Source organism: Hesperophylax consimilis, chromosome 15 (genome assembly GCF_061612785.1).
Source record: "Hesperophylax consimilis isolate HC1 chromosome 15, BYU_Hcon_1.0, whole genome shotgun sequence".
In the NCBI taxonomy this organism is placed as follows: domain Eukaryota; kingdom Metazoa; phylum Arthropoda; class Insecta; order Trichoptera; family Limnephilidae; genus Hesperophylax; species Hesperophylax consimilis.
The window spans coordinates 34,792,585-34,814,768 of NC_142850.1; the positions used below are offsets into that span (position 1 = coordinate 34,792,585).

Consider the following 22,184-nt stretch of genomic DNA (forward strand, 5'->3'; position numbering starts at 1 on the left):
TACATAATACATTTAAAGAGAAAAATTATACATTTACAATTAAAAATACATAATACATAATAATATATTTAAAATTTAAAAATAGTATATTGAAAATAATCTTGTGTGTTTGTGAGTGATGTGTGTTTATATTGGTTTTGTGTGTTACGTGTAGGTTTTATTTTTATTTTATGCTATGAAATTTTGGTAATATTGTCTTTTTTGTTCTTTAATCCATTTTGTATTTTTTTCCACAGTTTTCATTGTTTGAGTTAATTAGTTAGTCCTTTGCTTGCCCACAATAATATATGAATATTCAATCGTGCCATTGAACTTTCCGGCATTTGAAGTAATTTGGTTCACTTTCGTTTGAAATAACACTCCCGTTTAGGTCGATGCTAATCGATGACCTCCCGGATCGGATATTAATACGTATGTAGTATGAATCATGGATATATTGACATTACTGCTTCGTGTTATGAATATTTTAATTATTATTTTAGACGGTACGAGGCGCCGCCGTTCAACCCGACATGAAATTCAAAAAATCTTTTTGTAATAAAATTGTGAAGTTCTTTTAGGTACATCCTATTTCTTACAGTTATTCCAATAAACAGTATGTTAAACAAAACACTTATATATTAATGTGGACATTACACAGGGCCCGGGCTTTACACAGAGACTTTCGATATCAGACAGTAATTTTCCTTATTTTTTTATAATGATTAACTAATGTTTATAAGACAAGGTTTTTTATGCATAGCACAAAGGATAACAAATTAAGCCTGTAATATCAATACAAATTGAAAATATCTCCTGAGTAAAAATAAATGCCGCCGACAGGAATTGAACCCGCGCCTTCTGATGTCCGGTCAGGTGCTCTGGACCACTGAGCTACGTCGGCTTATTATTGCTTACAATAATTTAATTTAATAATTATTGCTTATAATAATTTGTTAGTAATTTTCCTCTTTTTTTAGCATCTATTGTGCGAAGTTTCATAAATTTTTTTTTGAAATCTCTTAGACAGTGACCTTCCTCTTGTTCTGAAGGTCAAGTGTGCAAAATTTCATCATCTCTCGGAATAACACTGTAGATATTTAACAATTCCACACCGAGACACTATTATATAGACGTCGTATATGTTGTACGTACATTCAAATTTGACAAACTCTGCGAAGGGTTAAGCTTTTTCCTCTTTCTTACGACCAACCTAGTAAAGTATGCAAATGAAGTTAATAAAAACACTTGAGCCTACAAAGAGAAAGGACATATAAAATAGTACATTTTTATTTGTTGATTTTGTGATAAGCAATCATTTACGTGTTTAGTTTTATGGTTTGTTATTGTACAATTTTATTACGAGGTTATTTTGGGAAATTAATGTCTCTTTTTGGTTTTAGAAAGTTTTGTTTAAAGCCTTTATGTTGGTATGTTGTTTGTGTTTTGTTTGATACTTTTCTGGCGACAACCGAACTCCCTGTTGCCTTTTAAATGATTCCATCCCCTCTCCATTTTTAATAAATGGCACCTCGATTAGTTTTTGTTTTACCCGTTTCGGAGAAGTACTGTTCGTTTGAAATGGCATTCACATACCAAATATTTTCTTTTCTGACTTTTCCCAGACACGTCTGGATCTGAAATTGCTTCTGCAAACGCACGTAAAATTCCTTTGATACATTTTAAATTTACTTATAAAATAAAATTGGAAAATTTTTTGGCCTAACCGCTCGGCGCTCAGTCACCTTGGTTTGCAACAGGCAATGCAACGCATTCGCAATTATTATATGTGTGATTGAATCCTTAATGTAATGAAAGTATATAAGTTATAGATATTAGCTCATACACCGTCGTTATTCTACAGGTTCCTATCTATTTATCCAACAACGTGGTGTTGGTAACCCCAACATATTAATATTCATTTGCCATTTCCATTGAATCATCGACACCTACGGAGTTCCGTACTTGGGCGTCCTATTATTAGTACATATTAATTCAAGGTACATTAATATTTTAGTCGACGATTTCAGCATCTGATGTCGCGCCTCGCGGTTTAAAATATTTATTCAATGCGACATCTTTTGAGTCATATTTTGTACAGTTTCATTCTTGTCTGTATCGTAAATGTTTTGAATTGTATACTTAACAACTCTTTTGTCCGATTTTTATAAATTTGACCCTTGCCACGAAGAATCGTTAGTATAGGTATTAGTTTACGTGGGGGTCAAAAAACAGTTAGCCTAACCATTGTATCTCTCGTTAACTTTAACTGTTATTAGATTATGAAATAACAATGTTAAGGAACAATGAACCATCGAAAAAAAAAACGATTAACCGACCTATGACTTTGATTGTGATAAGCGAAAGTGCATTTTTATAATAATGTAATAATTGGTGTGACCCAAGTGGCAGCATTTAGCCATTTGAGCTTATTTGGAAGGTTTTTACAAAGTGTTTGTTAGGAAATCTACGGTTCAACGATTGTTAATTATTATTATATTATGTAATAGTTAAAAAAATATGGCTTAATTCTTATGCAATTCTTATTATTTGAAAATGCATTTAGTTTCGTCACTTGAATTCTTTTGTTGCTTCATGGAATTTCAAACGGTCAAATGCAGTTTTCTCCTTAAATCTTAAGATCTTGTTAAATACATCTATTTGAATTTCATTTTTGTTTTCGTGAATGAATGCACATCTTTAAAGTGGAGATTAACCCACTTCCCGACATCCGATCGAGCCGAAACTCTGAGTCGAGTCGAAATTTGTCGGTGGCAATGCATTCTATCAACTTGGTGGCAATCACGCACACACGCGTACGTATACGGATTTCTGTGAAATTCGATGACATTACAGCAGTTAGTATATCTACGCAATAAATGTCGGTCTTATCCAATCAGGATTGGACTCGGTTAGTAGAGTTGTTGACTCCACTTCTTGTGTAGTAAGGTTCAATACTCAGTCAAAATACTTTAAGTTTTAAAACCATTTGTAAATAGACGTACTATATTTTAAAAACATTGTTTTTTACGTGTTGATTTTTTTCTTTATAAGCAAAAGTGCATCTTCCATGTCACCTCAGGGATATAAATAGGTTTCGATACCACAAAATGAACTGCACCGAAGGTACTAAATGCAGTCAGGTGTAAGGAAATCATTCTGAAAGAGACCTTTGTTTATGTGGTGGTGTACAGAATTGAAAATATCACAAATATTTTCCTTCTCGATCGTTGACCTTTGGAATAAAATTCAAATTAAAAAATCTTCATAAAATAAAATACTTTTTTGTTTTAAAACCACGATATTTATTAATTTAAGAACCGACCGGTTTCGCTTTAAGCATCATCAGGGTACAAATTAATACTAACAGGGTAGAATCGAGTGGCTAGGGGGGGGTGAGCAGGCGACTTAGAAGATAAGGTTTATAAAATGGTTTTGAAAAACAGCGGTAATGGATTCAACTCACTCTATCTCAAAAGAACCAAGGGATACCACACAAAACATAAATAACTAGGTTTCTAAACCGAGAAACAAAAACCCAACACAACGTTCGGTGAAGCCTTTTTATACTGAACCGTCACGTGAAATGAGTACGTTCAAGGTCGTACGTCACGTAGACAAACTAGGATGTACACACTTGAAGGGGTGTGTAATAAAGAAAAGACGGCAGGGAGGACCTTCCTACCCCGGATATATATATATAACCAAAGCCTTATGGAAAAGTTACCTACGGGACTTAAGGAAAATGTATCGTAGAAAGAAGAGAAGGAAAAGTTTGAAGTAGAAAGGGCAGATCATTACATCTGGTGATGCTTAAGTAAAGCGAAGCGGTTCTTAAATTAATAAATAAATATAAATATCGTGGTTTTAAAACAAAAAAGTATTTTATTTTATTAAATATGTCAAACCACAAAGTGATTGCTTTCTACAATAATAATAAAAAATCTTCATTTTACAAAATAAAATATAAGTACAGAGGGTGTGTACATCATATTTCTTAGCGAATCCAATAAACAATAAAGGCCTTACTAATAAACTTTTCTTAAATTTTACAAAACTGATAAACAACCATTAATGTATGATTTTTATTAGTTGTGTAAAATTTTAAGCACGTTTATCAGTAGGGGAGTAAGCAAAAATACATAATATGTGATATTAATATGGGCATTGTAAAGTGTATACATATAACTAAAATGGTTTACTTCTGTACTAGGGTACTAGCACTTGATGAGAATAATTATTTTTAATTCAATTATTATATTTTTAACTAACGTCGCTACGCACCCAGATCTTTGGGCATTTGCGGGGTAAGGGGGGATTTCGGACGGGTGTATATTTTGAAACTTTCGATCGGTGTTGCCAAATACATTCAAAGTGTCCTCTTTTAAATGATTTGCCTGTACATCAATCAACTATTTTCAATTTTATAAAGAGTTTTATTTCCAACAGAAAATTTCTTAGATAATAGTAGATATCGTTTTATGTTTAAAATACCTGTTACAGACATGATAATTTTTGTGAGTACGGAGAAAAATTACTGATCTAAAATATTGCTGATTTTTATTAAGAATCTCTACAAATTATTCGCAATACGGTTAAAAACGCGATTCGCAACTTTCAGTAAAACACGAATGTCTTGTCGCGACGTCGGAATACGTGTTCATAAAAAATAATTGTTTCGTCATTGTTGTGTTATCGTGTTCCGATATATTATGAATGAACTAAAAGTTTATAGGGAAACTGCCCGCAATCCCGTTTTTAAGAGCATTTTAATTAATCATATATAATCATCATTTTCCGTGTGTTAATTATCTCCAGGAATATTTGGTTATCTGTATTGCGTGTTCCCAATATGTACGTTACCTCCTATAATATATACGTATACTATCTTGCTGCTATCTCCCACCTGACCTCCCGTGTGAGTGTTGTAGAATAATTGGCGTTTAGCGTAGTCCACTCTTCCGCTTTATTTTAGCCTTGACCGATGTTGACGGACCAATTATTATAAGTGAGAACTTCAGAATTCAACGGGTGACCGACTCTTCATAATATTTTTTAAATGAATAAAAAATTCTGGCTCTCACTTATAATAACAATTGGTCCGTCATCATCGGTCATTTATTTTAATAATTACAATTAATAGGGTTCATATGATATAGTTATTTTATTACGGCCAGTTATCATTTTTGTTTAAATCTTTAATGACTACTTGTTATTCATGCCTGGGTTCGGGAAGTCTCATAAAGTTTTAGGAGAATTTAAGGTAATAGAAGAAAAGAGCGAAAATTGCTACGCGAAGAAAATAGTATTCACCCACGGAACGTTTTTTATTTTATTTTATGGTTTCTTTAGTGCTGGCCAATTTAAAGGGTAACGAATATTTATTGTGTAAGTTGCAAGTAGTCTATTGAGACATATTTTTCTAACAAACCAATTTTTAAGACTTTTTAGTTACATAGTCTTCACTACCTAGAGTGGAAGGTACCTACTCTTAATTTTGCCCTAGTGTAATGACACATTATTCAGAAGGGAAACTTTTCCTGAAATGGCTTTAGCTGGTTTTAGTGACCAAATATGAATAGCCAGGTAATTTCCCAACCTTCCTTCCTCCCCCACTTCATTCTGCCTGAGAAGTGCACAAAACATCTATCGTAGTGTTACCACGACTTACTCAAGATACAACACGGCATAACAGATGTTCTAGCACAGCATGGCATGACAATGGTGCTTTTGAATGTAATTTCTAAAACACTAGATAAATTTAATTGCTCTTTAAATAACCTTTATTTTTTTTGTTTGTCTATCTTCCCAAATGATATAATAATAATTAAATTAAGTCGATATTTTGCAATCAAGTCGTAAAAAACATGTTTTCGGCCGTTTACATTGCTGACTAAACCTTATGAGATATATCAAAATAATGTACTTCTGAATTGTATATCTTATAAATGCCTACAGAAAGGTCCGTGATGGTATATGTCTATCTCCCAGTATAATAAATAACAATAAAACAATAATCAATAACCCCTAGCATCGCCGGCTATTTATATTTCATATATTTCAAATGACGTCACAGTAATTTAGCAATTATTGAAGAAGATAATAATTAATTTGTACTGTTAAATTTAATGAAAATGGAAAGATTTCCTTAAAATGGGAATGCAATAGTTGTGTTTCGCTGCATCACTTATAAAAAGTAATAAATTAACCCTAAATATGAATAACTTTTTAAATAATATGCTGCATCGTCGGAAGACTTACTTTGCGGGAGTCGCGTATCGGAAGACAAGAATCTGTTCGACGAAACATTAGCCTGGCCGCGTGCCAACAAACACATCGAACACATCGAACGCCTCGTGTAGGCAGCCACCTTTAAAATACAAACACTGTACTCTTTACACGCTACTACTGATTCTCCATTCCTACTACTTCTACCATGCACATTTATATCACTCACGTGGACGTCATCGTATAAATCTTAACTTACGATGATTTGGGCAAAATTCTGTTGCTTCATCGATAAAAAAATAGATTTACGACCACGACTATATCGACGTACACACTTCGTACGGTCTCCGTGCTCCGGAGGTCGCGGGTTCGAATCCCGGCGTACGCAAGTAAATTTTATTCGATTAATTTGTGTTAGGTACTTCACAATTTTTGTATAATTTTTTTAATTAAAGTGTACTTCTACGGCAAGTATCGCCCTGGTATATGACAACCATTCCGAATTTAAACGTTGCTTGAAAAGGCTTTCCCCGTGTTTGGCGACCAGAGTCGAATAACCAGGTACCCCCCATTTTTCTTCCACATCTCCTTCCCATTATCTTCAGCCTCACAACTTACCCAAATAGGGGATGCCGTAGTCTCACTGGCTCCAGATGTTTGCGACTCTTTTGCGGTATTTACATAAAAAAGGCCCTACTTCTGCCTTCCTTAAAAAAAACAGATGGTATTAAATTACCTTTTTCCTCGATAAAGAAGTCTTCTTCAATTTTTAGAACGAATCATTTTCCGGAAATTTGATTCTTCTAGATTCCCGAGGAAAATTGCTTTTCCAATTTCGATAGCGTATTTTCCTAACGTGTTTGCGATCCTTTAAAAAAAGGTTTGGTCTAATGTCACATTATTATGATTTAATATCCACATTATGCCTACTACTATGCTTGTACACTAAGGGTGGAAATAGTTCCAAGCCGGTGGCGTACATCGCGTCTGTCGCTTACGGTAATACGTAATTGAACGAATGAAGAGCAATAGTGTCACGCGATACGTAAGAGGACCATTGGTCCAACTCGTCGGCGCCATAGTAGTACCATTTATATTTTTTATAATATCATTTATGTTCACAATTTCTTACCGATAAGTTTTTTTATACATATTCAATTTACCCCCAAATTCTTTCGCATAATTCCGTGTTTCGTTAATTGTATGGCTTCCCCCTCGGGGATTTAATTTCGGAACTTAACACGACAACAAATTGTCTATTAAGCCCAGCTTCGCCCTGCAGAGCATTAATAATCGTGAAAAGATTTTTCCGGATTTCAATTGCCTCCGTAATTAAGCTTGCTCAATGCGCTAAAAGTCCTTTAATATACTATATTAAAAGACTTATTTAACTAGGAAAAAAGAATGGAATATTTTATTTCACTATAACTTCGTATTCAATTCTGTTATGGAGAGGGCACATAGGCTAGGCTTTGCGTTTAAGGATGTCGCTGATATTTTCGTTCTTTGGGTCCCACCCAGGCGTAGTGTGTTCGATTCCTCGGCTGGCTGAATCCTCCATCACAAAACAAGCAACATTTTCCGCTTACTGTAGTGGTAGTAGGAGACTTTTAACCCGGGAGTGACAAAAAATATATATACAAACAATATTAATAGAAACAATAGTTCTTTTATCCCGTACAAGGCGGCTACGCCAAAACTAAACGCCAAAAACCACAGTAATTTCATTAAATTATTCAATTGAAATACCGCCCTTAAGAGGGTCGTGCGCAACACGGTATCACTTCTAAGTGCATAAACACACACTTCTGCTCTGATGATGGACACTTTAACGCTGTCCGAAACGTTGGCTAAAGTGGGAGGGATCGCAAAACGCCATAATGAATCACGAAAACCATAAACTGTAAATTAATTTTTATACAAACAACATTGCGATTTTTAAAGCTCGAAATTAAAAATTCCATGTATAAAGCGCCGTAAAAATAACAAGACACCTACACTCACCGTTCGAGAGTTTTCATTTCTTTGGTACGTAAATTTTCTGCTATATTGTGAATGTAATCTGTTATATAGAGTTGATTTTCTGTTTATGGCGGGCGGGCTGCGTAAATTTGTTTTGCATACAAATCTACAGTTTTATTCCAAGGTTGATGAAAATTTGCGCACTTGACCTACAAAACAATAGGAAGGTCACTGTCTACGCGAAAAAACCACCCCATCCCCTTTTCCTACCCCCTAAAGCAGTATTTTGTTGCTACTCCGCGAATTTTTGAACATTTGACGTACCAAAATAAGACGAAAATTACTGTCTACATCCGATTTTGAAAAATTCTGCATAAAATCCGGGCAACGCCGGGAGATCAGCTAGTTAAAAATTAAAAGTTGTTTTCCTAGGACATTGTGACTTTTGAATCATCACCCCACGTTATCCTCTTTACGTAATTTTTCTATTTTTTACTGTCCATTAGCGTAATTTGAGCACTTGAGCGTCCTCGACTTGACGTTTGACGTTCCGTTCAAGTAAGTAATGACTGGAAATAAATTCTAAAATAATTATTCCAACCATTTCTAATGATGTCTTACGTTTGTTTCAGGTATGTGATGCATTGAAAACTGAAGTTTGCTGTTTATTTCAACAAGAGCTGTAAGTTAATTTATAATGGAATATTAACATTTATATACACTTTAACTATGTCTTTGCTTACATCACTTTACAATATTTATACAAACAAACCAACCGGTTTTGGCACAGCCCTGCTTTTACAGGGCAAAATTAAACGTATAGTTTATGTCTGCCCTGAGAAAGACTTAGGGCGGGTAGTTTCACAGAATTTGAACAATTCATCAAATTTGAAAGTGGATTTTCAAGTTCTGTGAAAGTTCTATTCAAGTTCTGTTATTATTTTGGTTCTGTCAAGTAAGTAGCCTATAATAATGTAACAGAGCTTGAATAGGACTTTCACAGAACTTGAAAATTAACTTTTTTGTTATTTGTTTTTGGGGTGTTATGCCGTGTTGCGGCATAACACCCCAAACTCCTTCTTTAGCCAACATTTCGGACAGCATTGCAGTGTCCATCATCAGGGCAGATGTGTTCAATTGAAAATTAACGTTGAAATTTGATGAGTTGTTCAAATTCTGTGAAACAACCCGTACTTAGTTTTGCTGAAACCGGAAAGTGCAAATAAAGTGATTTGCTTTTCGCATAGTTTAACTATCTGCCTTGAAAATAGGAGGTTTTACCGAAATGTTCGCGTATTCACGTGAATTAAGTTAACTGTCCATCACGCCGGTTCTCTGAAAGGGTAGGCAGAGAGGAACAACCGTTAAACAACTCGGTCTTTGCACACACTCCTTGCTTCATTCACATTCATACCTAATAAAAAATAATAACATGACTTTATATAGCGCAGTTTAGTGTTATTTCACTTCAAGTGCGCATACCTACCCTTTTGTTATTCTACTCTGACATGACACGACTTAAATTTTTGATTTACTTGATCGGGCCATGTCTTCCTCGAGGGTCTCCGACTTCTTCGATTCTCCGTACACTCATTTATTGGTACATTAGGACTACATGTCCAAACCATCTAAGCGTCCCTTTCTTAATCTGACTCATTGCGCTTACATATATGGTTTTACTACATTTTTGACATGTCAATAGAATTAAAGCGAAAATGCGCGGCTTTGCCGAAACCGATTTGACATACTCGTGTGAATATCGTCGGGTTCCCGCGAGGCATCGCTGATTCGATCCCCTCCTAGAAAAAATATTTATCAAGCAACATTTTCCAAAAAAAAATCATATACTTTTTTGTCAGGTTATTCGTAATTTGGGATGTTTGTTTTTCTTTTTAATAAAAACGAAAAACATTCATTCTTAAGGATTGTCTCCGTGTTAAGAAATGGTATTCGTTTTTTTCCGACAACCGTTTTCCCAAGGTCTGAAGGTTGTCTAAATACAAGCACAGGTTTAAATTGCTCTCGTATGAAACGGTTCACTCTATTTGTTAATTTTCTTCTCTGGCACCCTGCATGTTTAACTGACATAAGATTGACAAGTACATTTCGCCCAACAGCATGGAACCGGATGGGATTGTTTTATCCGATGATTAATTAATGTAAATAGACCTACCTGATTGCTAAACCAATGTTCAAGTGCTTTACCTGCGGTATTATTATAGGAACTGTATAAGATATGATCCACCAAATGATAGATTAGGTTTACGTTATTTCTTATTCGGTTTCGGTAAGTTCTAGAGTGGAAATACTGTCAGTATCGCTCTGTTGTAAGACCAGCATTCAGAATTGAAACTTTGCTTGACATACTCCAATTGGGGGTGTCATAGTCTCACTGGCTCCTGACGATTGGGAGCAGTTGGACTTGTGCGGTATTCACAATAAAAAAACTTACTTCTGGGCATGTTTGGATTCGACTTCCTGCAGCTCGGAAGAGAGTGTATGGCACTTCCCATTTATCTGGACTTTTGCAAGGATTGCTGTGTTCCTATCGGAGGTTGGCTATCATCGGGGCAGTCTTCACCCTGATAACCGCGCAACTCTGGTCATTGGCAATTCAACACACTTTTTAAAGTGATATAAAGTCATGAGAAGTGATATTCAATGAGTCAAGCTAACATTCATATTAGATACCTACCTATTTTTAAGGGAATCGATAACATATAAATTATTATTTGTAATGATAAGCTAATGTTTATAAGATAAGGTATTTCTGGCGTATAATTATTGCTTATAATAATTTATGAATCATTTCTCAACTTTTGATGACAAAATTAAAACACTGTTAATTTTTTTCACAGACAAAATATAAGTCAATTGTTGGATATTACAATGAATCCATAAATACTTCGTTTTGACTCAAACGATATAAAATTTTAAAAAATAATTTAAAATTAAAACTAGGAAAATTAAAACACTGTTAATTTTTTGTACAGACAAAATATAAGTCAATTGTTAGATATTACAGTGAATCCATAAACACTTCTTTTTGACTCGCGCGTCACGCTTTTGTATCTTTTATGATGTTATTTTTTTCATTTCTAAATTCTTTTTGCTTCACTGACTACTAAGACAGTGCATGATAATGTGCAGTTTTGTTTTTCCAAGAAGTACGCATAATATTTTATCTTATCTTTTGATAAACACTATCAAGAAGATTGAAGTTGATTCACGCCTGCGCCACTTTATAAACTTCCTGATGGCGGCAGTAACGATTATTCTCTATCTATGATAATATGTTGTCTCCTGAGTGTTTTTTTACTTCGTTTTTGCATTGACTATAGTGTAATGTGATTTGACGTCATAAATTCTTCGCTGGAATCAATTGCACGTCGTTTGCACAACGTTAAACTGTAAGGTAGGTAATGATTAAAAATACTTGATCTGGGTCAAATTATACCGGCTAATTCGATAATAGGGACAAAAATAGACTATGATGACAATCAACTTTGTGTGTATAAAAGGGCTTCACGGTGAATATAAATTTTTTTCGTTAAATATAATTTTTCATTTTAAGAAGATATATAGTATTTGGAGTAGAGGGTTTTTAGCATTTTATATGGTTCATCTTCATGGTTTGGTTAGGTTTTTTTAAGTAGCTTCTACAACGATGATTTTAAAATATTAGTCCGGTTTTTTTTCTGATAATTCCTTAATCCCAGATTTGGTGGACTCAATGTAGTTATTTTTTATTTAATTATGTTGATTCCGGGTGGGAGTTATAATAAATTAACAGCAAAAAATAAGAGTTTCTTTGTCCATAGGTAGTATTACACTTAGGCATATTTACTTTGTCTATTTGCTTTGCTCTGGTTTTATGTTCAAAGTTATTATTCATAACTGAATTGCTTCATTAACAACATTTTATATTTGTTTAAAGATAAATTGAAGATGTCCACTGACTTGGTATAATTGTTTCCATCCATTAGTATTTAGCTCGTCTATTTGCTTTGCTCTGCTTTTATGATTTTGTGAGTTGTTTGCTTTTTGAGATGATGAACCAGAATATTATTGACGTCGATTTTTTTTTAACACATTTCTGTTGTTGACATCCTTATGGGAACATTTAATGTGGTATTTATAATGCATTGCCGACTTATATTATTTATTCATTTTAAACTACTTGCGTCTGTGGGTGCTACCTCTATAACTTATAATGCGCAGTTGTTGCTTGGATTGTAATTGGTTGAGTGCTGGTGTTCGTCCGCTACCAGCACACAGTTACTCCTCTACACCATAAGAATTTCCACGGTTTTACAACCCCACTGATTGTATCATCGTTACTAGTAGCTGAGTCAATTTTGATACCAACTGGTGCAGGTTCTATTGCAATGTTAAGAAATTAAAATTACGCGTAACTCATGTTTGAAATCCTGTTTAATTTAATCATACACATTATTTGTATGCGTCACGAGAATTGCCTTTTGATAATACCTCGCCGCTCATGATTTAATTGGTTGTCTAATCGATTTCAGACTGTGATAATTCCTTATTTGTTGTAGCGAAACGCTCCCTCATTTCCGCATTGTAAACCTACCAACCCTTCTACGATACGCAAAATTACCTAGACAATATCTACTTTAGGGTTGTTTAGTTTAGGCTATATATAGCTTTCCACCGCCTTCGGGAAACGCCAATAAACACGAAATGCGAAAACCATAGCCTTTTGCGTCATACTGACCAAAATACATTTAACCTCCCATCTGATATTATTTTTAATGCTGCGATCTGTTTATCGATTTCTACGATAAAATATATGAAGGATATACGAAAATAATTATTACAAACAACATTTCGTAATGTATATTTACTGTACAGAAGATGCTCTCAATATCGCCCTTGTGTAAGACCACTATTCAGAATCGAAACGTTGCATGAAATGGCTTTAGTCGTGTTTGGTGACCAGATTTGAATATTCAGTTACTCTCCACCTTCTTTTTTTTAAAAAAAGACAATCATTCCCGGGTTACGAATAACATGACAATATTTGAAAATTTCATACTACCACCACGGTAAGTGGAAAATGTTGTTTGTGTTGAGATGGAGGATTTAGCCAGTCGAGGAATTGAACACACTACGCCTGGGTGGGACCCAAACGCGATGTCGACTCAGCCACCGACCGGTTCTTCCCCATCTCCTCCCCCTCCCCACTACCTTCAGCCTCACAACATACCATATTAACACCTCACCAGATGCCATAGTATCCCACTGGCTCCAGACAGTCGGAAGCTTTTGCGGTATTCACATAAAAACATCTAATCTAATGATTTTTAGAAAACTATGCCATTTGTTTCAAGGGTTAAGACATTGGGATGTCTTAACCCTTGAAACGCCAGGTGTAAAATGCCAATTCTATAAAGTTCCAGAGAATGTATTCGGAGAAAAAAATTTAATGGAGGCTAGCAAAAATATTCCTGAGTTTTATTATATTTTGTTCACAATAAAATTTTGGATTCGTAGAGGTTAACTTCAAGATTTGAATACAAAGCGTGGTGTTTTTTTCTTTCTAATCCCGTTTAGATCACGTTTATCACCACGACGGTAAGGGAGACAACGATTTCTATGAAACCTATATGAGCTGTTCCCAAAAACGATTAAGATTCTAATGACCAATGAATGGTATACTGCTGATGGACACTGCAGGGCTGTCCTGATCGTTGGCTCAAAGTTGAGAAGGAAATGGAAGCCATAAAAGAATCGATCATTTCTTATGTTCCGATCATGCTCATCACTAATTCTGTATTATGAAGGTCATGTCAAGGCCAATGCGTGAATCTCGTGGATGCGGAGTCTGCCCCTACCTAACATTGCCTGCATTCTTGCCCGTTGTATTTACCCGTGCATTTGGAATTTCATCTTATCACGTTGGGTGTAAGTACTGCCGGCGATAAGAGCAATCTTGGCATAAACCGTCCTGTACACCATTCTACCATTGTTACATATGTTTTGAATTTCAATTATATAATTCATTGTGCTATGAAAATGTCGCGTTTCGCTGTGCTGTACCTTACTGTATTTATTAATTTACTAGAATTAATTCGTCTTTGAGAGTCTGGAGGTTTTTAATTGTGGAACTGTCATTCTATAGCTGCGTTTACACCAAAGTCTTCCACTAAGTTTTCCACGAGTTGCGGCATTTTTTTTGTTTTTTCTACAAAATACAAGCAACTTTTTCTGTCTTCCACTTGTGGAGAGACAAATCTTCCACTAAATTTAGGTTTCCCGCGGAGTGTCGGTAAAGATCAAAGAAAGTTGACAACTAAAAGTGGAAGATTTGTTGCTGCGCGCTTTGCGCTAGCAACTTGTAGAAAACTAGTGGAGAACTGTTCTCCCTCCACGCATACTTACAAACTTCAATAACAAACAGTGAAATGGTAGATTTTGAAATTTTAAATAAATAACCGAGACTTGTGTACGAATCACCAGTAGTCAAAAAACGTAATGTAACTGCTAGCTTTTCTTGGACAGGTACTGCTTTCCTGTAGTTTGTGTCACGTTTCTTGATTTTATATCCGATCATTGAAATCAAATACTCAAAGTCACTACTGGTCATTCTCAGAAAGTTTTTGACACTCCCGACGCACCTCAGCTCACCACTCAACGCATCGACGTCATCTTAGAGATAATGCCTAATTATTGACACTACTGCCTTTCGCGCCAATTCTTTGGCAACAAGTTTTCCATTTGTTGTTCTAAATTTGAGAAGAGCAAAAAACTAAAGGTTGAAATCAATGTTTTTTTCAAATTTGGTGTAAACGCGGCTTTAGAGTTTAGTGGGTCTTTAAAACAACTTCTGATCTGGTCACCAAAGACGGCAAAAGCCATTTTAAGTATGGTTTCGATTCAATAGTGGTCTTTCATCAGTACGATTCTTAGAACCAGTTGTTTTACGGAACTTGAACAATTAATAAAATTTCAAAGTTTATATCGTTATATTATTATTCCATCATGGGCAAACCAGAACCACAACCAGAATCTGAGTGGAACTTTCACAGAATTTGAATATTATCTTTGAAATTTCACGTATAATCGTTAAAGTTCTTTGAAACATCTACCACTCTGAATTGTGGAACTACGTCACGCCCTATCATATTGTCAAGCTTAGGGGACCGTATAAAATGGCTTTACAGATGTCTCATAGAACATTCATAAATGTGTAAAGTTTCTGTATTCACTGTTCACCACACCCCCCAAGAGTGACGATGATACGACAGCCGGATATTAAACAAGAAAATTTTGACAATATTGAATTCTTGACTTTGTTTGGAAAACCTTTTCCGAGTCTCTCTTGTGTTTGTGTTGGTTTTTTAAGTTTAATTTTTTTTTTCATAACACATTCAGTAATTTTAACAATGGCCACACAGCGTAGACATTTTGTTAAAGCTAATTAATAGCGATAATATTATGTGCTGTGTCCGGATATCTGCATAGGAATCGAATTAGTTTGATAAAGTCTCAGAGTGGAAACAGCCGTATTACGTAAAATGTCTCATGCCAAAAGTCAGTAAAACTAATTTAGTTTTCATTGCAAATGGTAAAGTTATTATTTGCACACTTACCCAACTTCTTCAGCTACCCATATAACCATAGACATCGTAAGTAAGTTCACGAAGAAAATAACTCGTTCATTCATGTTTTCATCAAAATAGAGTATCGATTCACCTAGTCTTGCAACCGTACCTACTATTTTGGTTTAAGTTAACTCAGCTCGAAACTTCTTAATTTTATTCGTAAGTTTTTGAAATTCATTTAATTGTCTAAATATATGAAAAAATTCGGTATTGTTTTAAATTTAAAAAAAAGTGTAATGATAAATTAAGCGTTTACGCCCTTCTTTTATACATGATGTTACCCTTGTTGCTTTCCGCAAAACAATTACCTACCTGTGTACGAGGGTGCATTTATTCTACGCCCGCTATGACTAATGGAGGGTCTATCCAACCCAAGAAAATGAATTGAGTTGATATGAACTGTAGGAATGTATCGTCCTAGTCAAATACAACCATTCGGAGTCTGAAACCTTCATTAAAATGGCATAAACCGTATTTGGTAATCAGATCTGAATAGCCAGGTACTTTCCATTCTTCCCCTTCCTCCACCCTTCCCATACCCCAATTGGAGATGACATAGTCCCAGTGTCTCCAGACGACTGATAACGGTTGTGACTTTTAAGAATATTACAAATAGAAGAAAATCTGTGATGTTTTGCATTATATGAATAGCACTGCGGAGCGTTATTAATAATCTGCACGCGATCTGCATATTATCTCTCGGGAGATGTTTTCCATTCCATAATGCGCATTGCACCCGAGGCTTCTATGCAAGATGCAGTCTTGCTGTCTATGAAGCAGCGTGCAACAATGAAGGGTCATCCATCAGTTCAATTGGCAATCACCAGGTAGAGTAGGCAGGGTTTCTCAACTTCTTTCGGATCGCGACCCCAGTTTAGCAAATCCAAGTAACTTCGACTCGACCCCGACGGGGGAGAGATTATAATAATACAAGTAAAAAAGAGAAATAAATTTTTGATATTCCAACGTTTTAAGGTTAAAAATTTGAATCGTTTGAATGGAAAAAATACGAAAGATAGTGCACTTTACCCTCCTCCCCCGCAGAATTTTTTCAACAAATAAGTTACGAGCTAAGGAATCGTTCGATTAAAAATTAATATTAATACTTTGAAATATTTTTTGTTTTGGGCGGCGACCAATTTGGGTACCAAGTTGGGAACCTGTGCGTTTTTTTGTTAAGATCTACGTTTGATGCAATTTTAAGGTTTCGGCTTCATAAAATTCCCAAGTATTCGTCACAAAAATTTTCTTTGGAATCTGACTTTCTGAATGACAAAATTAACACCTTGGTTCGTCCTGGGTTGTAGTTAAATTCTGGGGAGGGGGGACGGAAAAAAACATACTTGAAAGTAATGGACCAAAAAGGTTTGGAACCTCTGGTCTACACAGTCAGGTGTAAATATTACCCGTGTAAATCTGTAGTCCGTTAGTCGGCAATTAGGTTCTTACGAAAACCGCCAGCAATAAATTGAAGGGAAAAAAAGAATACAAAATAATACAATAAAGTATGCAGTGTAAACATACTAATGTGATCAACCACACAAGTTCCGACCAGAAAGAGCTGTGCAAATTTCACGAAGCGAGAACTCGCGGTTGAGCGTTTTTTTGCTGTTTCGGAAAATAGATTTATTTTGTCTAGCTAAGATTCGATGACGATTTTGATATTGATATCTAATTATTATTAATTAATTAAGTTCGCGTTCAAGAAACCCTTCAACAAAAATCAAAAGGTAATTTGAGTGCTTTGCCCGAGCTACCTAAACTTGGAACGAAATTTATGCGACCGTGAAAATTTTATAATTATTTTTCACTTGTACCAGCATTTATAAATGCATATTCAGATTGTCTGCGTAAGCGTTTTCTTTTATTTGTTCAGCTGACTGCCAGACTGAAGAATGCTTTCGGATTTATTATTTATTTGTTTTTCACAATTTGTTCAGAGTTCCATCATGTGAGGATTTGGTCTGAAACGAATATTGCATTTACATATTTAGTTTATGTTCTCCTTCAAGCATCCGCTAAGGTGAAGTAGGCTCTGAGAGAAATTGTTCCTCGGGGTTCTCGTCCTTTGTGGAGTTACTTAAAAAATAAATTGCTATAAATTATTGTGGTATGCGATATAAACAAGGAAAGAGTACACATAAGCTCTTGCCAAATGGGTTCGTTATTACTTTTGACATTGCCGTGTTTTTTTTTCTTCAATAAATTCTGAATCGTATCAATTGTAGATTCTTCACTAAATTATACTGTATTATATTAATTTTCCTTTGCAAGACGTATGGGTGACAAACTCTTGTACCTTTCGCGCACATATTTTTAATATAATAAATTATCGTTTATCGCTTCTAATAATGTCCTGCAGCAAAACGATTGCAATAAATAAGAAATAAAAAGAATGTGCAGAGGCAAACAGCTGTTCACTCTTGCTGCGCGCGCACCATCTTTGTCTCGGGGGTTGGCACCCCTGACGTCCTCTACGGGAGCACCACCACACCGACAGCCCTCCCTGTACGTGAACACTACCACCGGGAGGACTCCCCTAATAGGTGGCATCAACACACCCACACCGGTTGAAGCCCTACCCGCTGAGGTTGTGTCTGTATGACGGTGGGCGGCGGCAGACATTAGCTCAAGTCTCCCCGTCTAGAGCGGGTCAGGGAGACTACGTATTGCGTCCTTATCCGCCCATTCTCAACCTCAAATCCGTCTACAAGGCTTTATCTCCGTCCTTTGTGCCAAATAATACCTTTAATCCATCATTTTCACCGTCCCCTGAGCGGATATTTCGTAGGGAACGCTTATATTATAATAATGTCTTTGTGGTGTTGCCGGCGAATTAACTCGGCCGACTGGCCTCTAGGATTCGATATCGAAGGTAATATTTATACGATTGCAGGCTGATAATGGCGTGAATTGTTGTGTATGGCTTTATCGTGGCTGTGGCTTGCTACAAACATGTCTTCTTCGCTTGACACGATCGATGTCCGCTGACGTACTTGTTGTGTTTTCATAGCTTTTCCGATGGTTGTTATTAGCGGACTTATCGATTGGCCCGTCTGTTTCCAGATCGATTGCTTCCACGCGTGCACGGATTGTTTATAATATGTTAATTGATTGTTGAACATGCCCAATGCTTTCACACACTCTTCTTTCACTTTTCCATACCGTGGTGTTATTGATCGCCCGGGCAACCATGTTTTTCTATTTCGCTTCTGTGTCATGTAACCTTTTTCAATGACAGCACTATTCTGTCTTGTCTATGTGCGAACCACTCAGTTTTCCCAATTTGGTTTAGTTTGGATTATTTCTGCATGAATCTACTGTCATTGTACATACACACAAATACATGCTCACTCTATACTTGTAGGCGAAATTAATTCTTCTTGCCCGATGCTTTCAAGTTCTTTGTAAAGTTTTGGCTAAAACATATTTTATTGAAACATTACGTAAGATGCACAAAACATTCCGTCATATTATTCTATTTTGTGCCTATCAAGTGCGTTCGAATGCATTATACAATAATACAATTATGACACTGGTAAAGTTTATAGGAAAGTGATGCAATTCGTGATAATTTATTACAATCTTGAAGTATTTCATCGATGTCTATTCATTGCTTCGGAGTACTGAACAAACAGTTTATGTATTTTATATTTACTTGTTTAATTTTCTTGTAGCTGATAGTCTCTTAGGCTTGTTGACGATACAATTAGCGTGCTGCGATGCATTTTCTATATAGAACGTCTGATGCTATTAGCATTATTGTTTTACGAACATCTTTATGACCGCGATTGTTATAGTCCCCTCCCCACTTACGAAATATTTAGCAAAATACCAAATAGGCATGAAAATACACCAATTTGGAATCGTTTTCTTTATGTTATACGCCGATACGTTACGCCATACATAAACCTGTGATACATATAATAATTAAGTGGAAGAAGTAAAATTTATTGAATAAATTATAAAATAGAACACATACAAAAGAGTAATCGTATCTAACACTAATATTTGTTTGTATGTTATTATAGCCTTCTTGTAATTAAATTCCGCGCCGTTGAACACATCGAACATTTCTGAGAAACTATTTCCAACTGCTTGCAATTTAGATACAAGCGAGTATCTAAATGACTCAGACATCATATTATTGTTGCAATTAAAAATAATTTCTTATCGAGTACAAGAAAGTTAATCAAGCTTGGTAAATCAGGACTGTCTATAATAATAATTAAAATAAAATCAACGTCTGTAACCTGAGAGTTTTAATAATTTCAATTATTTCATCAACTGGTTGTAATTTATGGTTTCTGCAGGTAGACCGAGTTTTTTTATTTTTTTTTTATTGATACATTATTTTACAGTATTTCATATCTTAATTCAGTAATGTTGGCCTCACTGGGTTATTTACCCGTGCTGAGGCCCCCATTTTAAAATATACGAATTTATACATTATTGTATAATTAAATTATTATAATTATAATTATTGTTTATAGTTAATGTATCTAAGAAATTTATGCTGAATATTTTCAATGGAATCAGAGTGGATTAAGTGAAAAGTAATTTTAATTCTGTGCGACAGGTAAAGACAATTAGTAAAACCACGAAGGAAATTTAATAATTTTTGTGAGTTTTAGGGAATTGTAGCTATTGTTAGATGCAATAATTGATTAATTGGTTTATTAAATTACGACGGAATACGTCTACATGACAATATAATAGAATTTTTAATTGGATCATTGATTGCTTATCCAGCGATTATCGTGTAAACATTTGACAATTTAACTATCTTAGAAAAGTCCTGAGAGAAGGCATGTCAAAATTAATTGAAAAATGCCAGCTTAAAATTATTTTTTCCAGCAGGTTCTTAGTAAAATCCCCGTGAAATCTTCAATTGATTTCATCTCATTCCAACTTAAATGACCCATATATCTCATTAATGAATGCACTAGAAGGTGAGGTGATAATTTGCTTTAATAGTTGCCAATTGATTGATGGCCTTGTGGATTATTATGTAATGACCCGAGAATAATTAGTTCTACCGCCAAACAACGCTACTACTATCAGCGGGTCTCGGCTCTCGGCTTGGCAGGCTGGTAGACCGAATGGCACGAATGACTATTCAATTGTAAAAAGTATTCATTCATTCATTTCTGATATTCACCAGACGGGCTCATTAAAGATTATGGCAATACCAGCGGTAAACATTTGAACTGTTTAATTATAATTAGTGATCGGTAAATTTTCCGGGAATTTATTTTTGGGGATCATTCCCTAAACGGGGAATTTGAACTCAATTTGGGTACCGCCGCCCCGGGAACCGTTTATTGGATAACCAACACCCCTGCCACAGGTCACCCACTGCATGGCGGGCCGAATCGGAAGAGATTGGTTGGGGGAGACCTTTACTCTCCAGCCGGACTCTCGACCAATCGCCTTGCACCGCAGATTCCTACTTTTTCCTTATCAGACCTTCCGCTCCTTTTCATAAAAAGCCCTCCACACAGCATCCATAAAGATGACATAGGCCCTGAGGGATTTTTTTTCTCAGGACCTCCTGTGTGAGGTTAATGTAAAAAAAACGGGTAATATTGCGAGAATTTTCATAAAAATGGTGAAATTCCCATGAGGGTGTTTCCTACAACGAAATTTCATATTATTTACATGTATCGTAATTAGAGCATGCTGAGAACAAAACTTTTGTAATTTTTGGAAAATACCGAAGTTAAAAGTAAAAAATATTTATATTTGCGGCCGCCCGAAAAGCGGTTGATGTCAAGGTACATACAAGGTTCATAGCGCAGCAATACTGCTGCACTGCCATTCGAATTATGAATTTGTGCTGTATTTTGTCTCGGTGACGTCACGAGAATCAAATGTATACTCTTTACCTAAGTTCACTTTGAAAGACTCTTTAAATTTGATACATTTTCAAAAAAGACAACATCTTTCGAATAACTTTCTTAAGTGAAAAAAGAAATATCAGATTAATAGGAGATTCATGTTCATACCTTCTTCTGATTTGCTACTAAAAATTGTTCAGTTGCTTAATCAAATTTAACGAGGTTCTTCCTTTTTATTGAATGTTCCAAATGCTAATGCATTCAAGCGCCGTACGATTACGTAAAGGTTTTCAAGGTCGCATCAACCTGCGTCACGATAATAAGGCAGTTTTTTTTACACGAACATGCCGTCCTTAATTTTTTTTTTTTGGGTTGAGAAAATTATATTTTATTTATTTATTTAGTAAAAGATTATACATTATTTAAGAAATGTTTTGACTGCCCAACTAGGAGGATTCCCGTTTTAGGACAGTCAAATTAGGATGAGTATTAACATTTTGATAAGTTGTTTGTTAAGTATAGTTTTAAAATAATAGGTATATGTACT

The 22,184-nt window shown here is 35.3% G+C and overlaps 1 protein-coding gene across 8 annotated transcripts in view; it reads left to right on the forward strand.

Moving 5' to 3' along the window:
- Positions 1-22,184, forward strand: part of ens (MAP7 domain containing protein ensconsin) — a 380,882-nt gene that overhangs the window by 77,248 nt on the left and 281,450 nt on the right. Inside the window, exon 1 of one of the 8 annotated variants that reach the window (XM_089640514.1) lies at positions 8,822-8,851. The exons of the other annotated variants lie outside the window; for them this stretch is intronic. The gene's annotated coding sequence lies outside the window, so the exon portion shown is untranslated. Of the gene's footprint in view, positions 1-8,821; positions 8,852-22,184 lie in introns of those variants that run through there. 8 annotated transcript variants of the gene reach the window in all.